The sequence below is a fragment of the Thermobia domestica genome, chromosome 3 (assembly GCF_964235325.1).
Source record: "Thermobia domestica chromosome 3, izTheDome1.hap1.1, whole genome shotgun sequence".
NCBI classification, from domain to species: domain Eukaryota; kingdom Metazoa; phylum Arthropoda; class Insecta; order Zygentoma; family Lepismatidae; genus Thermobia; species Thermobia domestica.
In genome coordinates this window covers 105,005,380-105,031,944 of record NC_137456.1, presented here as the reverse complement: position 1 = coordinate 105,031,944, position 26,565 = coordinate 105,005,380, and the positions used below count along the sequence as shown (strand labels likewise).

The 26,565-nt window shown below is 34.1% G+C and overlaps 1 protein-coding gene across 6 annotated transcripts in view; it reads left to right on the top strand.

The window, feature by feature from the left end:
- Positions 1-26,565, top strand: part of LOC145680637 (LIM domain only protein 3-like) — a 435,720-nt gene that overhangs the window by 262,165 nt on the left and 146,990 nt on the right. The gene's annotated exons all lie outside the window — the stretch shown is intronic.

Here is a 26,565-nt window from a genome sequence, read left to right as displayed (position 1 = left end):
AAAATATTTAATTACAATAAAGGTTTTTAAAATAGGTTTGTTTAAAATTTTGGCTGTATTAGTATTGGAAACCAGCACATTCAAGAGAAAGAGTTATTTTAAGTATACTTAATATTCTTTTGTAATGTATTGGTTAGAATTTTGTCTCTCAGATTTTCTATAACTGGTTAATTTCATTCTGTGTGTTTATAACTGTCTGAGACATTAACACAAATCAGTACACTCAACGAATGAAATTTAAGTGTTGAAACAAGAATTGACTTCCACAATAGCATATTCTATTATATGGGTACATTGGAAATAATAGTTGTACTTATACTTTCTATCTTACTATATTACTCCTTGAACCATCAAATGCTCTAATCAAATTTCTGTGTTACGTGTCTTAGAAATTTTTAAATCAGGAAGGAAGAAAGATAACGAAATCAATAGTTTAACGTCCCACCCTCGTATCTTATCGGCTAAAAGAGAATAGGAATAAATGGGAGATGGTGTTGATGGAATAATAAAGTGGAAGGAAATAAATCTTAGAGTTTTACATCCCACGGTTATACCGTATGGGCTAAAGGAAATGGTAATGATGAGAAATGAATGGAATTGTGGAATAAAGAAAGTAAGAGGAAACAAGAGAACATGTAAAGATATTGTGCTTTGTAGTTCAGAAGAATTATTGAGTAATTTTTCAATTAATAAAGTTCACTAGAAATCATTTTGTTTTAAAGAAAAACAAATCTACTTTGTTAGCAGTAGATTTAATTCTCTGTTTATTGGGTTTTTATATAACAATATGAAGGAGGATTCGCTGTAGTAGGTGCTGTTGAATGGTTGGCTGATTGATTGGGTTGAGTTTAACGTCTCTGTCCAAAACCGAGGCTATATTGAAGCATGATCTACTCTTAAAATACTCGGGTTTGCATTCCAGGCAAGTGCGCCAAACCATGAGTCGAACTCATGGCCACATTACAAAAAATTCAAGCGTTATCCACTCAGCCATGAAGGGAAACTGTAAGTACGATTGGCTATAATATTATTCTGTAATACTTCAATCAAATGGTCATATCACCAACCATAAAATGGTTGTATTAGGTATATAGTTTCTTATATACTAAGGATGTTTCATGTGTAACATACAATACAATGCAAGAGATGTTCTTTAAATATCAATGATAGGACCAATCAATGGATGTGGGGAGAACTTACACATTTTTTTTTGATACTACTAAGTTAAGTTTAATAGGTACCAACAAGACATGTCAAAACTCGCTAAACCCGTTTTCGGGCTCAATCGTCTTTGAGCTTTATTAATGAGAAGCCCCTAAGTAAGGAAGAGTTCCATAAATGAATAACAAACTAGAACACGAGCTCCAATGCCTCACTGAGAATAGTAAGCTCAAGCCTTTAGTGAATGCAAACATTATAAAGTTAATGAGTGCAAGTTCAAACTTGAAGAGTCTCATTGAGGACAACGAGCCCAAGTTCAGTCTGTAAGTCTGAGTTAGCGTGATCCTCGTAAAGTAGCTTGTTTATTTGTTTATAGAAGTTTAGCGTCTCTTTCTTCCAGTACCGAAGCGATATGAAACATCGTTCATCATTTTAGAGCGAAATTCAAACCACTTAAGTGCATTAAAATTTCAGTACTTTCCAACTTTGAATTGAGATCGTGATCACATGCACGAAAGAAGCGCGCTAGCCACTAGACCATCATTGAGATTGGTGAGCGTGAGGCCTACTGAGGATAGATAACCTGCGCCCATGCGAGTTCGAGTGGGCCCAATTGCACACTGCTTTTATATGATACAAACTGTTCACTATTATCTCTTACAATTGGAAAGTAAGAATCTTTGGTTATATTATTTGTTCTTACCCTATTATTGGACTTAGTTTTGTTTTTCATGTAAAGTAGAGGACACGGTTGTTAAGTTAGTAGAGCGCTTACCTCTAATGCGTGGGATCCCTAGTCTGTACCCCCGTTTTCTCCCATATTTTCATTTCACCATTATTTTCGTGACTTTGTGGCGAGAATGGAAGAAAATAGAAACGCTTTCGAAGTTTTAAATGGAAATCCAATCGGGAAACGTCCATCAGGAAGAACTAAACGCAGAGGGGAGGATAATATTAAGAATGTATCTCACAGAAATATTAAAACAAAGTAGAAACTAGATCCAGTTGGCTAAGGATGAAGTCAATGGAGAGCTTTTGTGAACGTGGCATTGAACCGTCTGATTCCATAGGCCACAGAGTTAATTAGTTTAGTTAGTTATCATTTACTTGTCTTAATCATCTGTATCCGTTAGCCTAAGGGACATAATCGTGGGACGTTACACTTAAAAATTCCATTTCATTTTATTTTCTCATCATATGAATGATAACTTATTTTAACTTTAAACTATGCTGTATTTCGACCATTTTAAATGCATAATATAATTCAGTTATAACAGGATTATAACTAATGTAACAAAGAGTTATCGAACATTTGAAAGGATCCCACCAAACCACTATATTCTCTCTCTTGGAAAAAAAAAGAATAAAAGGAATATTCGTATAGAAGAAGCCCCTTAGCGGACAAGAGATGGCAACTTTGTGTTACATTTAACGAAGACCTATAATTACCTTATCCTTCTTCTCGTAACATAGAGAATCCATTTAGGAGCTTCGAACTAGAAAACGGAAAAGTTCTCGCAAACTCCAGTATATTTTGAATTCTCCTAAAGCCGAGAAACAGTGGAAGAATAAGGATTCTCCATCCACAGAGAAATGAACAAAAAGAGAAGCAAGGAAATAGAAAGAAGGGTACGAACTTTAGTTACCAAGTATTGGGAAAATGCTCCTGAATTATAGTTTATGTGGAAATCTTCTTGGAAACTACGAAAAAGAAAAAAATCGAAATAACAAGGGAGAAGAGGGCCAAAAAATTGTTTTAAAGGCAAAAGTTGTTAAACAAAAGGAAAATTGCTACATTTTCTCTTCATCAAATTTGAAGTTATGTTTATTCAACGGAGAAAATAAAGTACAAAGAAAAAAAGTTTCTGTAAATATTCTTCTGGAAATGAACGCAGTTATTTGTTGAAAATAGTGCTAACAAAAATGTCTCTTTTGTAAAGAAATAAATCTCAATTATTTTGGTTGTGTTATCTACTAATGTTCCGTTTTTAAGGAAGTTTTACAATATCAATAGTATGTAACGAAAACCAATATCCAAATAAGAGGCATTAGTCCTTATATTTTCGGCTTTCGAGTCTCACTTTCTAAAATTATTCTATACCAGTCTTAGTAAACCATGAGAAAAAATAACTTATTAATTGGTACCTCAAGTGATCTCAAGTTTTGAGTGAACCTACAATATGAGACAAAGGTATCTTGTAAGTTTGGAAAGACAATTGTTAAATTAATAAACAGATATTATGAAGGTCATAAATACTAAAAGATTAGTTGGAAATAACATAAGAGGTGTTTCTGTTCAAAAGTATTTGAAACAGTCTTACATGACACCTTCCCATTAAAACGTTTGGATCTAAATCCAAGATGGAGGATTTGAAGATAGTTGCCATGATGGTACTATACAGTCTACCTTAGTTATTCCTATTAAAGATATGGTGACACTCTCTCTGTCCGTTCTAAACGTAAATGCATTGGAAACTTGAGCTCATCTAAGACACTATTTAATATTACTGGTTTAGGATTTTAGGAATAAGATCTCTGGGCTTTTGTTATCTATGACCATTTAGTCCATTGCGTATGAGAGATGACGTCCTTCGACGATGATACGGAGGAAGGAAGGAAGCGGCCTAGGCATTTCCCTGGTGTGAATGAGAAACCCCCCAGGAAAACCTCATTGAGGATGACTGGCCTGAAAAAGCGTTTTGCACTTTTTCGACCCAGTGAATCAAACCTGTGACCGCTTGCACCGAAGGCGAGAGCGTAAGCAACTACGCTACTTGGAGCCACTTAATATTACTGAGTTGAGCTGATTCTTATCATAAGCTACTTTGATATGATATGGAACCATTTTAGGATTGACATTCAGAAAACTTCAGGAGCCGAAAAATAAAGACCACCCTAATAAGACATATACCACTCAGTAAATCTCATTTAGATTAACAAACTGATATGAGTGAATGTACTAAATTCTAATGCGTAGTTTTTGGAGAAAATGGACAAAAACGAACTTTTTTGTGTAAAAATCTACTAAAAATTGATGCTGTATGGTAAACACGCTACTACTCTTGAAACTGATACGAAAGTATGTCCTGGTGAAGCTTGCTTTCTTTTATTAATATAACACTAACCTCCCAACAATACGTTGATTGTTCAGTTATAATAAAACCCAAAATTATAACTTACACACAAGTTTTAATTTTTGTTGACCTTAATATCCTCCAAATAAACGACATATATCAATCGGCAGAGCGCATTGAGTAGAGCACAATGTCTTATTTGAAGGTAAATTCTTATTAGTAATATTTAGAGCCCGGATTTCCATGCACAAACATACTCCGAGATATACATGCAAATATGTACGAAAAATATAAAAAATATGCACTAACATATACTGAAATACAGGTACTAAGAAAATAAAATTTCAATTTCTTTCAATATCCTGATGACCTCAGATGTAATGAATTATGAATGTCTTTCTTAGGTTTTCTTCTGTAACGAGAGATTGTTCTCTAAAGATTTATTTCCTCTTCTGCGGACAATGTACCCCACTGTTATACTTTAAATAACTCCATGTTTCAAAATATTGAGCGGTCCAATCAAGGAGCCGATTCAAATCCAGCAACTCTTCCGTATGTTGTTTGTTCCCAATCTGATCCAGTTGGTAGTTTTTATTCTCCTGAGATATAGTTTGTCATTATAGTTCCCCCGCTGTTATTCCCGGACAGACCCAACCCACTTGATTACCTTCGCGTAGCTCGAAGCACGAGTAGTTAATGCAGTGTTACAATTCACTGCACAACTCTAACTTCCCCAGATATACGGTTTTTACTTATTGGCGTGATGTGGCAACATCTAATGCTTTCAAAGACATGACAGCCAGCCAACGACAAGGGTTCTCTCTGGTGCTGTCCTCTGCTTTAGACCGAAAATCTACGTGATTGGAAGTTGGTTCATACAGCGACATAACTATAATTTATGTACTGTATGTGAAAAATGTAGACCGTTAAAAATGTCTATTACTGTTTCTGATATCCCCTAACAGGAACACTCTTAGCCCTAACAGTGACACGCATACACTGCTTGTAAACGAAAGTATGGCATAACATTGGATAGAAGATACAAGACGGTGAATCAAGATGATGGGCAGTTAAGAAAGAGTTTATCAGTGTTGGATATTTTTATTACATTTTTTTACTTGGAACAAGATTACTTAAGAGTAAAACAAGAACTTATTCAATGAAGAATACATTCAAAACTTCCCCAAGAAGATTTGACTTACTAATACATTGAGTATTATTACAAACTCAAACATAATATCATAGCGTGACTTTGCGTAGCTCAGATTTTGGTACTTAAATCCTTATCGTATAATGGATGTAGGCCACGCACATTTGGGAACCAAAACGATAAAATAAATTAGCATAGGAAATGTAGGTTAATTTTTAATTTTGAGGAAATTAAACAATAATATTAGATCACCTAATATTTCAACTTGCTGCTGGTGTCTCAATATATCCTAATAGAATATAATTAAATGTATGGAAACTGGTGTACAAAACAACGACTGACGTCTGAGTCAATCTTGTCAGATCTTGTGCACCTTTTCTTGACAATGTAAACTTGTACTCACCACCAATCTTAGGAAATTATGGAGGCAATGACGTCTATGTTGTTGTCATCACTAATTGAACAAGACTCTTCGTACTATCTTATGAGTCCATCTATGAACCTTCGGTTCCGGTATCGACGGCCTGATGCTCTTCCTCCGCCTAATAAGAGTATTATTTCCTATTTAACAGTTTTATAGGAAAACAATCTTATTTTTGGACTTGATAAAGTTTAAAAATTGCGACTTCTTTCATGATTAAGAAATGTTTTATATGTGAAAAAATAGTGTAGGTGATGGCAAGGTTCGTATAATTGACCTGCAGCATCAGTGAATTACCATGAATTATTATAGGATTAAAAGTGATGATATTTCACAAACCACATTAAATACACCAAATGAGTAAATATTACCCCTGACAGATTTTTATCATGTTACAAAATAACATAATATTAGAAAAAAAATATTCAAACTAGGAAGAACTTTATCTGTCTTATCTGGGTCTCTTGAAACAACAAACGAAAAACAATCATTATATATAATGTATCAATCTCTACTAGGATGTTTCTCAAGATTAAGACAAATGGGTTTCTATAACAATTATTCAAGTAAGAGTAAGGCTAAACTACGAATTTATCTAGGTGGTAGGATTCAAATCTGTCTAAAATTTTCTAGTACTGTTGTTTTCTAGTACCTATAGGCCACCGTGTTTCAGGCACACGTTAACCCGATGAATTATATTGAGTGTAACTTATTTAACTCGTCCCGTCGGATGTTGATGGCGTTGCGTATGTATCAATGGTTTGTAAATTGTTGTTGCACACCTTGCGAATTAACGTAGTCACTGAAGTGGAACCAGACTCGCACGTTATGAATTAGAGATCCGGGTCGATAAAACTTTTTCTGCAATAGTCGTGTACCGTACTATACACGTGTTGCGTGGTCTGAGGGCTTCAACTCCTGTAAAACTATGATCTTGTATGGCTTCAGGATGTACCGGCCTGTTGTAGATGACACTCCTGTCTGCTGCAACAGACACTTTGTACGGCTCTGCAACATCCACTGATGAATATCTTCCGTCTGCTCCTTGGTCCTTTCCGAACATAGGTTTCCATGCTCTTTATCTAGCACGGATCCGAATCGATCAAACTTCTTTATATGACTTTGTACATGAACGTCTTGACGGGTGGATGACTGTTGAACTTGGCCTGAGTTTTTCTTCTATTCCTTTGAGTGATTTTCCTCTGAGTAACGTTCCTTTATAACAAATATCCTGGTGTCCTTTGTAGTGGTATTTTAGTGTCTATACTGGTGGTTGGTTCTACGTCGACCGTATTTCCTTCAGATCTGTAGGTCGTGTTTTCCCCACCTACGTCTTCCTCTCTCTTTTTCAAGTTAAATGTGGTTCGTTCTCAGCTTGTTACGTGGATCTTGAAATAATAATGCGTGTTGCTACGTCGGACATACTCGCGCTTTCGGTTTCTCATTTCCTATATCCGGTTCGGTTTATCTTGGCCCATCCTATATACAAACTCAGTTGAAGTAGTGAGAATCAACTACAAAGATTACTGAGAACTTGAAATGTATAATGTTTCTTAAATTACATGTTCACGAGATAGAGAGACAGTATTAAGTGTTCTATTGAAGATAGTCATATCTTTGTTGTAATAGATGAAGATAGTGGGAACGAAACCTAAAACATAAATATCTAAGCGACCTTTAATCAATATACGCGTTTCCTTGTATATTTTTAAAATATACGCATTTCTCCGTATTGATTGCTTGTAAGTGTAACAATATGAGAATTCAGTAAACACGTCTTCTCGATATTTTGTTTCCTCTTGTTTACATACTGTTTGCAAATATCACTCTGTCTCGCTAATCAGTACTATATTCTTAGGGTGTTTTTCCTCTTTTATTAGGATGTATTTCGTACAATATAAGTTTGTTGCTACATTGCTTTTACTTTGGCGGCTGTCATTTGTGTTGTATTTTCAAAGGCTAGTTCAGGTCATGAAAGTTATGTCGCTTCTTCATTTTTTGAGTTTCAGTTTTAATGTAGTTATCAGAATAGAAATAGTATATGAAAAGTTTAAGAATTGGATTTTTTAATGACACGACAGAGATATCCCTATGAATATGACAGAGATATCCCTATGAAATTGCTGAGTTTTATGGTTGGTGTTAGAACGATTGCGTTAACAAATTTGCAAAGAGAAAATAAAATTAATCTTTTAGAAATATGTATTATTATTTGCTTTTTAAAATTTAACTGTATATCCTTAGTACTCGTAATATTACATAGCTTGCTAATTAAGGTAAAGAGACCAAGTAATAATAAGATTTATATTCGAATCATTAGAAATATCAATAGGGTGTAATACTGAGCACAAAATCATGTTAGTAAACGTATTGGCTAGTAAGTACTTTAATAGCTAGTGATAAGTTCGTGATAAGCGACACTTTCTTTTCATTTAGTAAAAAGAATGGAAAATTAACACTTTTAAAGAATTAAATTATGCGTTTTTCATCCAAAATGATTTAATTCTGTTTGTGTAATTTGAGTTAGATCTTCACATACCATCTCTGAGTTCAAATTGGTGGAAGTAGGAGGAATATTCTAGAAATATCATCTGATATCATCTAATTGATCAACTGTGAGTTAGAACAAGGAATCTTACAGTTACGATGTAAAAATCCTAACCTTTTACCTATACTCCCTTAGTGCGGTCGCAAATGGATCCAATGAATACTTATACGATAATGGAATTAACATTTTCGTTATCGTGTAGATTATTTAGTAACAATTTAGAAAACAACACATATTATTTTTTGTTGCGTTATCTTAAAATTCATCAATCTTCTATAATGGAAAAGGTTATTCCTTAATATTATTTAATTGTCTTGGCTTGATCCCGCGACTGGAATAACACTCTGTTCCTTCAGCTTTTTAAATTTATGCACAGGAATAATTATTGCAGCATTTGACCCAAGTTTAAACGATGCAAAGTGCATAGAACCTCCATACGTCCTTGCTTTTTCACATATAATACAATGGTGTCAAAAGGTGCAACCAGATTTTTAATTCAGGTGTTGTGTTGTGATTTTATCCTGTAGATTTGAACTTTGCATACTATCAAGACGTTAATATGAAAAAATCTTTGACATATCTTAATAATCCAATTATATTATCCAGTCTTGTTTTGATCTGGGTTTCAAGCTGCTTCTAGCCCGACTCAAACACAGTTTACTAACGGAAAAGCAATGCTCACTGCCTGTCTCTTAAGAATGTGTTTTAAATTAACGTTTAATGGAACCTCCATTACATCAAGAATTATAGTCACAGAGATACGAAATGGAACACTGTTCCATTGGTCACACAGTTTGCCTCGATGTCAAGCATGTATGTAAATCTTTCTAAAGTATATGAACGGAAGACATAAAATACAGTGTTGGATCTTGACAATGCAACACCAAGAAGAGGGTTTTTACGGGTTTTTCAAGTTTGCACTAAAACTAACTAACTAAATCTATGGCTTATGGAACCCAGAGGTTCAATGCCGCGTTCACAAAAGCTCTCCACTGACTTCTATCCTTAGCTAACTGCATCCAGTTTCTACTTTGTATTCCAATCTCTGCGAGATCCATCTTAATATTGTCCTTCCATCTGCGCCTAGGTCTTCCTAATGGTCGTTTTCCGATTGGTCTTCTAGTCAAGACATTGAAAGCGTTTCTACTTTCTTCCATTCTAGCTACATGACCCGTCTACCTAAGCCTCCTAGACTTGACGACCCTAACAATGTTGGGTAAACCGTATAAATTATGTAGTTCCTCGTTATGAAGTTTCCGCCATTCCCCATTCCCGTTCCTCTTGGGTCCGAATATTCGTCTGAGGATCTTGTTCTCAAATACTTTCAGTCTATGTTCTTCCCTCAGAGTAAGTGACCATGTTTCGCAGCCATACAGAACAACAGGCATGATTATCGTTTTGTATATTTCGTATATAACAAGTTTGCACTATGTTATGTAAATCGCTCTCACAGAAATAAAGTTAAGTGAAGCCGATATTAGGTTCGTGTTTTTGGTCACTTTCTAACATCAAACGACGTATCATATGACTCACTCCACTTTTGAAAAGTTTCAATTGGATTTAAGATGACGAACTTCAACATGGCGCCATAATAGTCATATTTTCTCTCAGGTAGAGCCCGACCGTTAATAGCAATAGCAAAGATTCCATCCTATACCTGCAACCATTTCCAACTTACAAGGATGTTTCCATACGTTTGAATTGACCAGTAGAATTCATCTTATATAAATTATGTACGAATTGCGATATCTTCCTAAAGAGTTATGTATCTATTTGACTTCCAACTAATAGTTTATATTTTCGGAATTCCTACAATAATATAGTAGTTACTATGTACAATAACAACTTTTAGAGCTACCAACATTTGAAAATTTTACTGTATGTAATGTACATGTTAAAGAAAAACCTTGTAAAACACTTCAGTCGGTTTCTTGGAAAATAAAATTTCAAAATTGACAGCGAAACTTTTTTTTTTTTTTTTTTTTGTATTCAGTAGCAGAGAATCTTTAAAGCCTATCTTAGTAAAACGAAACAAAAAATACTGAAAATAAAATAACAGATAGTAATATTTCGTGTTCATACTTTTTCAAGCTTATCATGAAAGTTGGTTCTGTTATATCTCCTAGACAAATGGCAACATCACTTTTATGAGAAACAAATGACAAATGCCAGGAATCCTATTAGGTAAAATAAAGCTCAGAAATTCCTTTCTGGTTCACACCAAGATTAGTTTCTGAAACATGTAACCATGAAATGAAATGAAAATGAAATCTTGAAGTTTTACGTCTCACGATTATGCCGGCTAAGCTAAAGGAGACGGTGATGATGAAAAATGAATGAAATGGTGGAATGAAGAAAGTAGGAGAAAACGGGAGAACCCTGGGAAAACCCACGCTCACGGAGTTTTTCCATCACTAAGCTCACTTGGCGCTAGCTGGGATCGAACCAAGAACCACATGCACCAGAAGTGAAACATGTAACCATGTCCATCTTATAATACTTTCACTTAAGTATCTGAAACCAACAAACTGTTGTTCTTGCGTTCCTATTGTATGTTATTAATTTCAAATTTTTATCCATCACTCTTCTGCTCTTACATTCGTGTGTTAATGTTTCAGTAAATACTATTGGATGAGTGTTTACTATGGATATAATGAAAGATATACGTGGGTATGCGGTGTACTTTTATAGTTCCAGTGTATATTCATTTTAAATCGGGAGGGAAGGAGGGTGAGGATTATTATACACTATATTTTTGTAAATATTTGAGCATATTCCTACCAAAAATTCTAGCAATACGTAACTGGTGTTTACCAATTTAATCAGATAATTTCTGAACCAATGTAGCAAATTCCCTAACGTTGTGAGATCATCATAATTCTTCTTGGTGCATTTTGACGTAGACCTATGATTAATAATTTTTAGCCATTAAGTTATTAGCTTGAACTTATGAACGTCCTGTATATAAACGTTTCCATCTTATGCACTCTGTCCATTTCTCCTTTTGACTACCTCTCTGACCCCTTTCCCTCCTTCGTCTCAGTTCTTCACACACATACCACTACCACCACCAGTAGCAAACTAGCTCTTAACATCGGAGCTGGTATAATCTCTGAGGAATTTAATAAGGAGGGATTATGGAGAGTGGATATTCGTGTAATCTTAATGTGGCGGACCAAACTTTGTCGGATTTTGGAATTAAAATGTAAAGGCGTAAGGAAGGAAAGGAAGGTAGCAAGAAGGAGAAAGAGGATGAGATGACGTAGTTGAAGTGAGAAGGCGAGAGGAAAAGAGGAAGCGAGAATAGGACTCGCTCGTAAGTCGTGTTCGTTACTGATGTTAAGGAAGTCGCTAGGACTTTGGGTTGGTGGTGGAGGTAAGGTTTCTTCTAGAGAAGGGTGGGGGAACAGGGGTTGACGCAGGGGGAGGAAGGGGAGAACTTGGGAGAATAAAGAGTCAAGGGGCACTTGAAAGTGAGAAACTACTGTATGGGTTGTCTCTGAGAAAAGCACACAATTTCTCCCCGTTCTTAAGAAAATTGGTCGTACATTTATATAAATTCTCAGTTCAGTTTAATGTAATTACCAAATATAAATCAACTTTTTTAAAGTGCTAAACGTTTTACTTGCTTTGGAAAATTTATTTTAATCCCAGACAGAGTAATTTTCTCTCGAATCTTATGATGCTGGGAGATACGTTTGTATAACCAAATTCCAAAAACGTAACCAATTTAAGGGAAATTTGAGGTTTTAAAAAATGCAAATGAATCAGCTATCCAATAAACGGTCTAATTTTTTGGGGCAATTATAGTATTAAAATAGTTTTGGATCGACAGGTGTTTGCGAATGTATTAAGAAGCAAATTGCTATTAATTGAAGAGTTTAACTTATAATAATTACCTTTCTAATAATGACTTACATAGAACTATTTTCACTATTTAAATAAATTATTGTCGATTGGTTTGAGTTCGTTACTGCTTGACATAGCCTATTGCTTGAAGTGGGATCCCACCATATATTTGGTAAGTTTTTTTTTCTTTTTTATTTATTTCCTTTTTGGCTATGAGAAAGCAGGGATACTTACCAAAAATAGAGCTTGGGACTTCACATATAAGCAACCCTTGGACATGAATAAGTACATTTAATATTACAGGAAGGAAAGTATAACCTTAATCCGGCGTGAGTGTGTATGAGTCTTCCTTTTAATTTTTGCCACCAGTTTCAAAAAAAATAAAAATAACCCGCATGTAAATGCTGTATCTTGAAACAACATACTATACCTTGTAGTTGTTTCCTTCAGCAAATCGTATAACTTACAGTTTAAAACGAGGAGTATAACTAATACTTTTTGGTTGACATTCTCTCTTAACACTTTGCGGACGGACTTTAAAATAGTGCTTCTTTTGTTTTTCTTAGCAAATGGAGTATTTTCGACTTTTATTTTGAATGCACTTTCTTGAAAAGTGACAAAGCTTTCTCTTTGAAAATACGAGAGAAAATCGAATAGCCTTTTTTTTTTTTTTTTTTATCGCGTGAAATACATTTTCATTCAAAATCAAAATATACAAAGCAATGCAGTAGGCTTTTCTTGGAATGGAAACTTCCGATTTCTTAAACTTCAAGGCGCTGTTACCAGTTGCCAAAGATGGTTGGAGTGCTCAGGATGGCCACACATATGAACAGTGACTTTTTGTTCGTTCTGTATGGTGCAAAGGACACACAGTCACAAGAAAATGAAGATAGTTATGAGGACAAGTGTTTAGGAGTGCGAAGTTTGCAGTGGTGGTGCCAGGAATTTGGAAATGGACGAGAACATATTCAGTACAATGAGAATCAGGCCTACCTCGTTCCTCCTTAACATGGGCATATCATGAGAAAATTGTGAAAGCGGATTGACGTGTTCATCTGTAGGGAGATTATGAAATATCCCTTTTACAGTTTAGGTGTTGCTCTCAGGGATCCCTCGTTTTAGCTCATTGAAGAAGTTCCTGGCAGGACAGAAATTCACGAACGACACTGAAGCGCAGAATGTGTTCATCGTTGACCTCATGATCAGGAGATTGCCTTCTATGCAGTGGGTATTGAGAGACTTGTGTATGGTGGGACAAATGCCTCAACAAATGTGGTGATTATGTGCAAAAATAGACAAAAGTGTGTGAAATACTGCATAGGTATGACTTGTTTCTCGTTTATGGTTTGTAGTAAAGATTTTTCAGAAGGTGGAAAAATTTTACGACATTTTCTCTTGTATTAACTTATTATATTTATAATAACTAGTTGCTTGAACTAAGCCTTCGGTTCACTTGCAAATTATCAGCTTATTAAGGTAAAATATATCTAATAATAATAGTTTATTATTACTTGAGATATAATAATAAAAATAATTAATTACTTTACTATATTCATTGGTTATGCTTATGGTGATTTCTTTGAGCCTTCAGTTCCATGACCTTAGCTTGTCATGAATGATCCAAATGTAGAAGAAGTATTGCTGAATAGGAAGACATTCACTACTTATTTTGAATTAAAAAAATCAAATCCAGAAAGGGAACACATTTACATTTCTATATTAAGAGAATGATACATGAGTGTATATTATGATGTGAGAACATCGGTTTGAAATTAACAACTTGGCTTATCGTATTTAACTAGATAATACGGAACCAAAGTACCATATAAATTCCTTGCTTTTCCCCATCAGCATCTGATGTAAGATCCTTTCATTCGAGTATTCTACAGAGCACATCTTACTTTTATTATTACAACCGAACCAGAAAATGTCGTTCTACGCTAATTTGAGGCTAAGAAAGGAAACGAAAATCGCATTTCTCCGAATTTGTGCAAGAATGACTACCTACTTACAGATGCACACTAGAGATTTCTACTTTCCTTTTAGTTTCTGAAACTTGACACAAGATAATTAATATTGTAATGGGAACAGAGAAGTGTGCTGGGATTTCAAACTCACTTATTCTTGTTTAATTATAGATGAATACCCCACCCATACCTTTGATATTTCTACCTTATTTACTACCCAGAGGCATAACTCGCTGATACTATAAGGAGAAAAAGCAAAAAGTCTATCTCTAAAATGATTTTCACTCATTCAACAGTAATTTATAGGGTAAAAATGACAAATAAAAATATATCTTCTAGTGTATTAGAATCATATTAACAAATTCTGTGGTATCTGGATATTATACAATCACAATCAGGGGTACTATTCTGCTCAAGTGAACTCCCTTGTGGCTAAGCGATTAGCGTACACGCCTTTGGAGTGGGAGACCCGGATTCGATTCCAGTAGATCACAATGTTCGGATTTCACGTTGATCAGTAGGTACACGTCTCATATAGCCTCGTTGCTGAAAGAGACTCAAATTCAATCCAATCCAATAATCTCCCCAAGAACTTACCTGTGGCTATAAGGTTAGTATACTCATTCTCGGTGCGGGAGCCCTGAGTTCGATTTCCAGTGGGATCGGAGCCCATGTTAAGTTGTACGTTAACGTTTCATATATAGCCTCAGTGCTGAAAGGTACGATAAACTCTTAAATCAACCAATCATCTTTTTAAGATCCATAACGCACCCCTAAGTTCTACTAATATAATTCTCTAGAAGAACAACATTGACTTGTACACTACATAGAATGGATCTGAATTCCAATTATCCAAACCGTGAATGACATAGCTTTGGTTAAAGTGTTCTTGTACAATGTATGCACTTTCTATAAAAATGCTTAGTAGCGAACTTGGCTTAATCTTTTCAATTTCGCTTCCATCATTTCTTTTTAATGATACACTGTGCTCTTTCTTCCTTATGAACAACCCCGGATCATTGTGTCTTCTTGATGGAATGATGATGTAACCCCATGAAATGCATCAAATAATGAATTTTCTTAAAATTTTATTCAGTAAAATATAAAAGTGTATCATTTTGTTATAAATTTTCAATGTTGTCACGGGCATTTTAAAAATATTCTACAATGTGCCTCATGGAAGGTTTTAAGAAGCACAAAACTCTCTTGATTTTTCGTAAATTGATGTGTCACTTCTGCTCAAAATGTTCTATGTATTAAGGTAAAGTATTAGAACAAGTAACGTATGTTTGCTTGGTAAAGAATACACTGATTTAAAAATAAGATTTGTTTATAACCTGAGAACGAAATACGAATTTGAGTACAGTTTGTGATTACGGAGCAAAGAACGATGCTTTTTATGTCAAAAACTGTCATCAAAATTGCCTTACTCACTCCACAGCTATGAACAAAATAAACAAGATACATGCTGAGCATATTTTCTGCTGGTGACTACTTCATGCCTTCGTAACTATGTAAACGTAAAGGGGAGTGGAAATCATTAGCTCATTCTTTATAGTACTTGATGTGCGGTACCTAACAGTTGATGGATTTGTATTATCTGGTCTCTAAATCTTAATTACGTACACTTTATGCTAAGCAGAAATTACACCATACGTTCTCTTAGTATTTAAGTAGATGGAAATTTAAAAAGGGAAAATGGTGTACAAGGCGTTCAAATATTCATCCCTCTCTTTTTTTTATTTCCCCCTTAACAATGGTACTCTTCTGCATAAACTTATGACAAACAGCTCCCTTTTTACTTCCTGTATATAGGATATGTTTCCTGCTTATTTTCATTCACAAGCGGGCAAGAAGAAAAACAATAAAGAATCAGATTTGACATGAGAAGAAACGCTGCGTGTTGCTTGTGAAGGTGAAGTAAAGTAAAATGAAATGTATAAGTGTGTGTGTGTGTATGTCGCGTGACATTAGAAGAGAAGTACTTGTCGTGCCTCAGTCACGCTATCAACCTTCTGCCTTGAAAGTTTATATATATATATATATATATATATATATATATATATATATATATATATATATATATATATATATATATATATATATATATATATATATATATGTATGTATATGAAAAAACTTACCAAGAAAGATTGGAACTGAGTGAAAAGGGAGAAGGGACAGGAGGATGGAAAAAATGAATGCAAATTAATTTACATAACGATGGCTACGCTTATTAAAACAATTCGGAATACAAAGTATAACCTCTCGCAGGAGACAGGCGAGCTGGCGTCCAACACACACATTACTTAGAATATATAACACGTGCTAAGAATTAGCATAACGTCTTTTCTATTTTTCTTTTCTGTCTCCAGTTCTGAGTGAGTGGCTGACCGACTGTCTGATCAACACCCAGACCAAACCGCTTAAGATAAAAATTTCAAATTTGAACAGAGTGTAGAATTTATGACGTGACGTACCACTAAGGAAGGAAATTTGACGGGGAAAGGGAGAAACGGGAGTAGCAATTATTATATTAAAATGCCCCATACTTCTGAATTCTTGAAGGTAGAAACATTAAATTTGGTATAAGGATTTCTCATTTTCAATAATAAGATACTTGTTACAGAATCCTTTGATATTTGACCTAGAATAGAAGAAAATGGGTGACAAGAAAAATAGACATGGATCACGACTATCATATATTTGAAAAAATAAGATGCCTTAGAGTAACGAAAAATTCAGTATTTGGACTTCTTATTTACAATAATAAAAGACGTGTTTCAGCGTCTTTTGATATTTGACCTAGAATGAAAGAAAAGGTGGTGAGGTAAAAAGGGGGTTAGGGATTATAATTATTATAATAAGAGTCCACAAGTCGAAACCTTTTAGAGACATAAAATTTGGTAATTGGACTTCTCATTTAAAATAATAAGATGCGTGCTTCGGCGCATTTTATATTTGGCCTAGATGGAAAGAAAGTGGGATGGACAGGAAAAGAGTAGGATTATAATAACATGATATTGAGATTCCTTTATCGTTGAAATTTGGCATTTGGATTTATTATTTAATGTAATTAAACACATGTTTCAGCGTTTTTGATGTTTTTTTTGTATTAGAGAAAAATAAGAGAAGTGGAAAGAAAGAGGGGTAAGGGTTACAACTATTATACTCGTAATAAGATGTCCATATCTTAAGGTTATAGACCTGATATTTCGTTTCGGATTTTCATTTAAAATAACTATCTGTGTACTTAACTGTTTCCCTGAACGAAGACTGTCCGTGCTTCACAAGACGCTACTGAATACTGTTGCAGCACACAGATAGTTATTTGTGATGGTAGTTATTAAAACTCAAAGGTAAGTATACATAAAATATACACTTAAATTCTTCCTTGAACCTTTATTCTTTACCTGTACCTTTCAGTACTCTGTATACTATACAATATTTATCCACAACTATATCAATCCTTTCGTATTTCCTCAAACCATATCTTAAATCAATATCTTCATAACCTAAATCTTCATAATCTCGTCTTAATCTATATCTTGTTTCTATTCACATGCTATAAACTACTTTCAAATAAACATATCAGTATGTGCCTCATTTACAAGCACTTTGTGCTTTCTTCAAATATCTAACACTTCTCCCCCCTTTACAAAATCAGATTAGATAGATAGATAGATAGATAGATAGATATAGATATAGATATAGATATAGATAGAAATAAATATAAATATAGATTATATCAAGTGAAAAATGAAAATAGCACTTTTTAGTTATTTGAAATGATATAATATTGTGAAGATGGTCCAGGAATGTATTCCATTCCAGGTGAGATTCCGTATCTTAAAGGATTTTTCATTTACTACAACTTCATCATTCTGCAAATTCTTCTATTATTGTTCCCTTCGATTTTGATTTATCATCAATCCCCTCATATCTAGAAAGAATTAAAGAGAAGCGTTAAAGAATAGATTTTAATCTTCTTTCTTTCTTGACGTCACTTTATTTATAAGACAGCATATCGTCTCTAATCTTATAAACAATCTTAATATTGAAGTAATATGAAGCAATTGTATCCGTCTCCAATTTCAGGCACACAATATACTTTATTGCTTTCCAGAAAAAAGATCCGCCAACTTCCTCAAAGAAGAAAGAAAAAAAAGTAAAGAAACACATCTTATTACACTTTCCTTTAGTTTTCTTTGTGTATATTTCTCTTTTTCTCTGTCCAAGTTGACATTCTTTTATAATTATATGATTTATAGCCGACCTTTTAAACGTCATGGGATATTGTAATCAAATGAAAATCTACAGAATAACGTTCTCAAAATTTTGGACACGTCCGCACGGAATGAATTTCATTTTTTCCCCACAAGTTCTCTTAACATATGACAGTGTTTTGTTTCTCTTACAGAAGAGGAAAGGAATAGCTCAGAAATATAAATATACTTAAAAGAAAAAGGAATCTAGATGAAAGAGATGGAATGGAAGAATACGAAAGAATAATACTTTTTTGGGGAATGAAAAGGAATAAGATTTTTATCTGATAAATAAATATATGAACATCCTTTCTTCAGTTCTTTGGTTGTATTCGTTGTTACGATCTTCATCTTATTTATTTATGTATGCATTTATTTATTTTTTGTGATTCCATCATTCGGTGGCTATCTCAAGGAGAATTGTATTTATTTAAATTGTTTGTCTGGTATTGGAAACCGCGTCATAATTCTGTGTGTGTTAGAAAAATAAGTTTATGACGTTCTTTATGTATAATATAAACTGTTTTCATATTGTATTAGTGTTTTCAGTATTTACCTTAATATTTGATAAGTACAGAGATTGTAACTTATAAGCTAAGGAAAATAGTTATAGATCTATTATGATTTAAGCTCCATCTACACAAACAAATAAAACGTCGCTTTTCCAAATTTCGTTGCCTAAGATAAGTGTGACTAAAACGAGACTGTTGAAAACCCTAGATATCCTACACGAATATTCATTCTCTTTTTACAGAACGGCGGATTTTGCATACAGACGGGAAGACTATAATTTCTGGATCGTCTCATCTTGAGGACAACACCACTTCTAACTTTAAGAAGAAGTGACTTTCCATTCGCTTTTTGGTGAGAGTACGTGTTTCTGGATTTAATTAAATTGAGTTAACGTTCTTCTTCAGCACCGAAGCTATATGAGACGTAATCTACTGTGTTTAAAGTGGAATCCAAACCACTACTTGGACTTGTGTGCGAAGCACGTAACGTCATCGGGAATCCAATTCAGAACCACGTCCAAAGAAAGCACATACATCACCATTCGACCATGAAAATTTACGTGAGAATATATGTATTAAAGGTCGCAAGTATCAACGTTTCATAAACCCTCGATACGCAACAGGGTGTTCACACCTATATCAACAACTAAGTGATCACTTTTTTGTGTGTGTTTATATTTACGTATAATATATTTCGGAATATAAATGTGTTACGTGTGTAAAAAATTCAACTGAGATTAGTTAAAGAGAAAGATTTGTACTCATTTAATACCACAGCAGTAGAAGGCGCCTCCCATTCATTATGCGTATGCAGTATGCAAGCAGATGATATATATAACGTACATAGTACATATACAGATGTGGATGTGTTCCATCATTTTGTGGATGTGTTCCTATGTTTGTATGTATGTGACTAGTCCATGTCATCAAGCATGATCTCCTCACTTGCATTCTACACACGCCTCACAAGCATAAAATATAACGAATTCTAATGTGCGCGTGTGTGGGTATACGCGGGGGTAAAACAAGCAAACTTTAAACTGGCAGGAATTCATGTGTATATATGTGGTCACCCACGAAAAAAAAAAAAACTTCATCAACTGTTCTGAAGAGACGCTCAGAGACACAAGCAACGTGTTGCTTCTGATTGGTGGATTAAGAGACAGAGTTCTATGTTCAAGTGTGTGTGTGTATATATGTGTATGAGAGAGAAAGTGAGCGGGTGTGACGGATAGACTGAGAGATAAAGAGAGAAGGGAACAAAGTTGAGTGAGACGAGTGGGAGACTACCAAGTTCTGTAGGTACAGAATAACCACCAGGATTAGTAACCACGCACGATCCAGGACTCACGTATGCATCGTAATGAAGATCTACTTTAGGACACTGTCCCACCACGAACTCTCATCAAATTGAGACTAATGTTTGTACTACTGCTGGTATTTTGTTAGTTTTTGATGCTGTTATTATTCTCTTCCCATTTTTTGGTATTATTGTTGTAAAGAGTGGAAGTATTACTAGTAGTAATGGCCGAGCTAATTGTACAGTATCTGTGCGGTAAATTTAACCAATGAACAACCGTATTTTGTTTATGTAACTCCCACCTCTCTGTTGTAATATACGATACCTGCATCTCCCACGATATGCTTAACTATTATGCTCTGTTATAGTTAAGAACAGCTAATTTTACATCTTCTGCACATGCTGAAAAAATAAAAGAAGATAGTCATATTGTATTACAAATGTGAGGAACAAACGAAGGAGAAATACAAAACATTTTTTTGGTAAATAAAAATTATCTTAGTGTATACATACAACAAGATTTACAACAGTTTTCTTGGTTAACAAATGTAGTACACATTTTATGTCTCCTGGATACATTTAAAGACGAAACTTGTTTGCTTTTTTTCCTTTTTTTTTTTTTTTTTTGCTTTTGTTTGATTTAAAACAGTATTTTTTCTTTCGAAAAATCACATTAATGATGTTTGTTTACCATGGAGTCCACTGATCAGAGATATGAGTAAAAATCAAATCATTACAATTTTAGTAAATATTCTTAATTTTAAAGATTTTCTCATCATATTTGTATGCTTATTTTGAATGCGAATTGCAGAGCTACTTGCTAAAGGGCTTGACGTAAAATAAATTACAGAAGTCTTTATCTGATTCCCCTCAAAAATATTATTCTAAGATTATTCTTCTCAACTTCTAATGCAAAAGACGGATTGGAAAATCACATTTTATACCAGAAAACAGCAGAATGTTTTCAAATATTATTGCTTTTAACCTGCTAATTTCGATAAGATTTTCATAAATGACTCCTTAGTTTTCGCTCCAAGGAAGGTATCCGGATTAACGTATGTTTTAAGGACACTCGAATTGGCAGTGAAACATTTAGCAAATCACGTGGAGCACAGGCACGTAGCCAAGGGGTGGGTCCGGGTGGTCCAGACCCCCCCCTTTCGAAACCAGAAATGGAAAAAAAGAAGGAAGAAACGATAAAAAAGAAGAATCAGCGTTAAAAGTCAAATGATGATCGATAAACCGGTTCGATCAGATAGACTCTCATGTAGAAATTAAGAAATGCCCACAATTACCATTAATATAAGCGTGAAAACATAGATTCCAGTTACACTTATTAAAGAAATTTTCAATTTCGTGGCAATTCTAGGATGACTTCACTGCCGAAAGAGATCTCGTTGCTATCTTTAACAGCATTAAACGAAGATAAGGGAAAGAAGAGGAAAGAAGAACCGAGTTCGAATGACCTCGAAACACTATAGGCTATGTTTTTGAATTTTTTTATTTTGCTCGAGATTTTTTCATAACTTTTTACTGAAATACTAACATATCCTGATTTTATTGTCCTAACAAACCAATATGGGTAGCCTATGTTGCCAGTAAAATGGTTTAGATTGATCGAGCCTCTTGTGGAAAACCCACAGTATGTCATGTATCAAATTTGCTGCTTAAAATTACTGTATTTTCCTGTATCATGGGTATTTTGCTTACTTACAACGAAATTTTCATGCGTACTGCAATAGTATCATTCAATTCTACAGCCCCTGACTATAGCAAAATGAAGGGAAAATGAGCCAGACAGACCTAAAGAGAATTCGTAAGGATCTAGGGTCATTTCAAGGCAATCTAGATTTTTGTAACGAGGAGTGTACCATTGATACACTTAGATTTCTTAATATTGGTGCATCACCATACACTGTTTGTATCTTCAACAAGTTTCGGTAAAAGTCTCATCTAATTTGTAACAAAACTTAATATTGGAACGCTTTCTATTTCGATGGATGTATTGCATACAACGACGTCACATTACCTGCATCTGTTGCAGGCGTACTCAGATCCAAATTACATGAAACTAGTTTGAACAGAAACAAATGATGAACTTAATTATAGCTCTTTCCAATGTTTTGATACTATGGCAACATTTTAAAAGGGGTTCGTTATTCTTAATAAAAAACAGTTCGATTTCTTTCTGGGCACAACTTGTATGTATATAAATACAATAGTACTCACATGTAAGTTTTGGGTTTTAGGCCGCATCTTGTTCTCATGAGATTTGTGATGGGGACTTATTTTTTATTGAAAATGACAAAATTAAATCCTAATTATAACACTATAGTATTTTTCAGAACAACAAGAAGTTTTGAATTTGAATAAAATATAGTTTAGAAAGCAAATGGTCTTGTTTTATCACAACCAACTTCGGTATCCTCTATTATATTTACTTTTAGGGAAGAATAATAAATTTGGAACGGAGAGCACCACTGTATCAACATAGATGTACATTGTTTATTAAAAGTATATTATTTCAACTCCTCATACTAAAATGAATACTTCAGACTATTTAGTAAAATTATATGTAGGTTATGTGTACTCCAGGTGGCATTCAATCAATACATTTTCTTAGTTCATGAGGTTTTGTGAACTATTTTTTTTTTTTTTTTGGTATGACTATAATAGGCGGCCTAAATTCCAAAAATGCAGAACGTTAACAATTTTATTGCATTCGTTTGAAACGTAACACACAAGTTGTTATTAGATTGTCTAAAAGAATACAAATAAAAATTATTGTAACACATATACTCATATGTGTATGTACAGTCTGTATGTATATGAAATTGTATGTATTTCTCTCTCTCTCTCTTGCTGTGTTTGTGTGTGTGTGTGTGCATGGTTGTAATTATTATGAAACTTTCCAGATTGCACAGTTCTTATATTTCTATGAGAACATGTGTATTCGTTATTGAAACTCGGCATTCATGGCCTGTCAATTTTTTTATACAATTGTTCAACAGATTTTCTAATTTCAAACTGTCATTCTTTTTTTTTTTTTATTTCCTTCACTTAAAAAAAATTCTGATTACGAACACTTAAATGAGTCCCATTTCATTCCAGAAAAACACAGAAAGGTGGTTGGTCGCTGCTTAGAATCGGGAGGAAGAGAGGGGGGAGGACAAGCACAAGCAAACAGTTTTCATCAGAGAAATTAATTTTATTTAATTAAAATTTTTGCATCCAGCAGCACATCAGTTTGGAAAATTAAAAAGAAAAAAAGGTAAAGGGGTTTAAAAAAAATGACAGAAACACAAACAAGGACAGTCTACGAAACTTATCATATCAGCAGACAGTATGTACAGTACAAGGCCGCAAAAGTGTTTTTATTTCGAACATAATCATCTCATCATGTTGGCTTGGTAGTCCACCCTCTTCTCTTTTCGCAACCCCTTTTCTGCCTAGCTGGTGGTTGTTTGGTAACTAGTTAGTTCTCATTTCTCTCTTTTTTCATTCCTATGTTCTTCATAGTTCATATATATATATATATTACAGGAGTGAGTGTGAGTGTGTGAAATGGCGACTTGGCACTTTCTACTTTCTTTTTTCATCATCTTTTAATTCTAAAGCTAACTTTTTCTATTTATGAGAGAAATATCAACGGAAAAAAAAAGATAATTTCGTGACGTTGTTCTGGCACCCTTCTCGTTATAGCATAATGTTATCAGAAGTTGTGTTGTCTGTTATATCGACGCTTGTTTTGGAAACTAGCAGAAAACACCATCTCATAATACTTTTTGCAGCACCCACTTCTTTTTTTTTTCGTATATGATATACAGGTATTATGTAAATATACATTCTACAATTTTTATCTTAGCTGTATCTCATCAGTACTTGGGGCTTGTAGCAGTAAGAAACTTGTTTTGACTACGGCAGGGGTAATTGGCTTAACATAGCTATGAGAAAGAAAGAATGGGATGCTTTGATTATGGTAGGTGTTACGGGCGCTATATATTTAGTTGCAAAGCTTAACTAATCTACTGCAATTTCTGACTATGTTCTGATGGTTGCTACAATAGAACACAACTAAAATTCATTCAACTAGCCTCTACGCCGAAATTTTTTTTCTATAGATCAAAATGTTCTGTTCAGTGTCATTGTCCCACCTTTTACACTCTACTATGGTACACTTTTCTTCTTCTTTATACACTGTTCTGTCTTTGTTCTTCTCACAATCCCACATCCTCCCACATTTTGATTCCGAATATCAATCAGAATAAACACCATAAAGAAATATTAACATCACATTTTCTTCTAGTAAACACCTTTCGTTCATTATTACTCGTCTCTGCCGTTGACTCTTCATCTGTACTAGATTTTGCTATCTCCTCAACAGTTTTTGACGAAACCTCATCACTCTAATCCTGCGAAAGTATAACCAAAGAATATAATTTCTGAATGGGTCCAATCAAAACTATTTGTTTCCACTTTCAACACCCAAGTCTGTCTATCATAACCCGGACATTTTGCTAAAACTCTCCTCAGTGGCTAGTTAATTGTTCTCTTACCTTCTGTTGCTACCAACACAATATCTTCTAGCTACACTTCTCTACTATGTCTTTTCTCCCATTACTTATGCACCAACAGAACAAGTACTTATTTATAAACTGATCTAATAGTATTTAATCTATTGTACCTCTTGATCAATAACGTGCCTTAGACTCAATCTAAATCAGGCACTCCAATCTCTTGAACATCTTGTATTTAACATTGCAAGTGTCAAAGCAATAAAATTTTCTGTGTCGTCATATATATATATATATATATATATATATATATATATATATATATATATATATATATATATATATATATATATATATATATATATATATATATATATATATATATATATATATATATCGAAGGACGAGAATTAATTATGGATTCGCAGTTACTCAAAACAGTAGACAGTTTCCCTCAAAGTTCAGGGAAACTTTTTCCATTCTTCTTCGCAATAGATTTTTTAAAGTACATATAAGTTTCTCCCACCATGGAGCTCCCGGAGGGATGAATTTCCACTGAATATTATACACTGGGCAACTTAGTTCTATTTCTTTCCAATCAATAGACTTAAATAAATTATCAGTGCCAAAAGAATTCGTTCCATACTGACTGTGTACTAAATGTTGGTCTCCCTCCCTCAATCATTTCCTCAGTGGCACGTAAATTTACAAGATGACAAAGAAGACACTAATTTTAAATGCACAATTCTGTACATCACACAAGTAAATATCACTATCTAAATTTTACTTCCACTATTCAATATAAGTGATCCTGTCAAATCGACCCTGTAATCTCAAATGCTAAAGCATCACGCACTCTATCATCTGGCAAAGGAGTTGTAACTGTGGTCATTCTCTCAGCATTTTGTTTCCTACACTGGACACATTTTGCTATGCACTTTCTTCCTTCCGCGCAATTTTCTCTTAATTTGCATAAGAAAATTTGTATTCCTGTATGGTTCATCCTAATATATTCCTTCGTAATCATCCTGTGAACGAACTCATGATCTGATGAAAGTGCGAATAGAATCCTGAAGTTCTCGTCATCTTCTGACACTTTTCGTTACTAGTTCAGAACATATTTCCTCTTCCCAATCTGCTTTCATGCGGTAACTGTCTGGTAGCAGAAGCTTAGGTTCTAATTTCACAGACTACAAGAACCCTATTAGATCAAATGTACTATACGCTGCCGCCAATATTTTTCTTCTTGTCACAGGTTTTTAAGTTATTCAGGTCTCTAATGATAACTTCCATTTGTTTGTTCCATGACATGCCTATAACACTGGTATTTTAACTGTTTCTACTGTTGTTATCTACACTGTTATATTCCCAGTCACTGTTATATTCCCAATTGTGCTTCACCTAATAACTTCTTAGCTTGTTTATCAAATAAGATGAGTTCTTCAGCACGCACTAACGTAACACAAATTTCAACATAAAATGATTTCAACTTTTCAGCTCTACCATTGTACTCTGTAGAATCATTCTCTAAGTGGAATTGTATAACAACGCTTAACATAAATGAATTACACCAAAAAAAAAAAAAAAAAAAAAACTCTGCGATGCCGATACACTTTGAATTTTCTCTCAGTATAGAGATCGAAATAAAGAACATTATCTTCCTTGTTTGTTTACAGTTACCTGTGGAAATACTTTTCTAATATCAGATAATACCTCTATTTTATGCTCATCAAATCTCAACAAATTATCAGTTGGCACCTTATCCTAAACAATCGTTCAACGAATGTGAATTTCGAAGTTTACA